This window comes from Colobus angolensis, unplaced genomic scaffold (assembly GCF_000951035.1).
Source record: "Colobus angolensis palliatus isolate OR3802 unplaced genomic scaffold, Cang.pa_1.0 Scaffold72, whole genome shotgun sequence".
NCBI lineage: Eukaryota > Metazoa > Chordata > Mammalia > Primates > Cercopithecidae > Colobus > Colobus angolensis.
Window position 1 is genome coordinate 7,320,172 of NW_012120932.1, and position 284 is coordinate 7,320,455.

Here is a 284-nt window from a genome sequence, read left to right on the forward strand (position 1 = left end):
CTGCCGGAAGCTGGGCCAGGTGTACCTTGGTAATCCTCTCTGGCCTTGGTCATGTGGCTCAGGCTGTGCCCAGCAGGGAGGCCGGCCCGATCGAGTTGCGGTCTCTACCCTGAGAGCTAGGGCTCCTTTCCCCAGCGCGGGTTAACCTGTGCAGTGGCTGGTCCCAGTGTGCCCTGGAGGGCAGAAACCCTTGGTCCTGCCGCTGATCCGGGGCGTCTGCTTCCCCTTTCTGCAGTTCCTGGGAGGGTCTGTGTGTCCAGGGCGCTCTGATCCCTGCCTCAGGA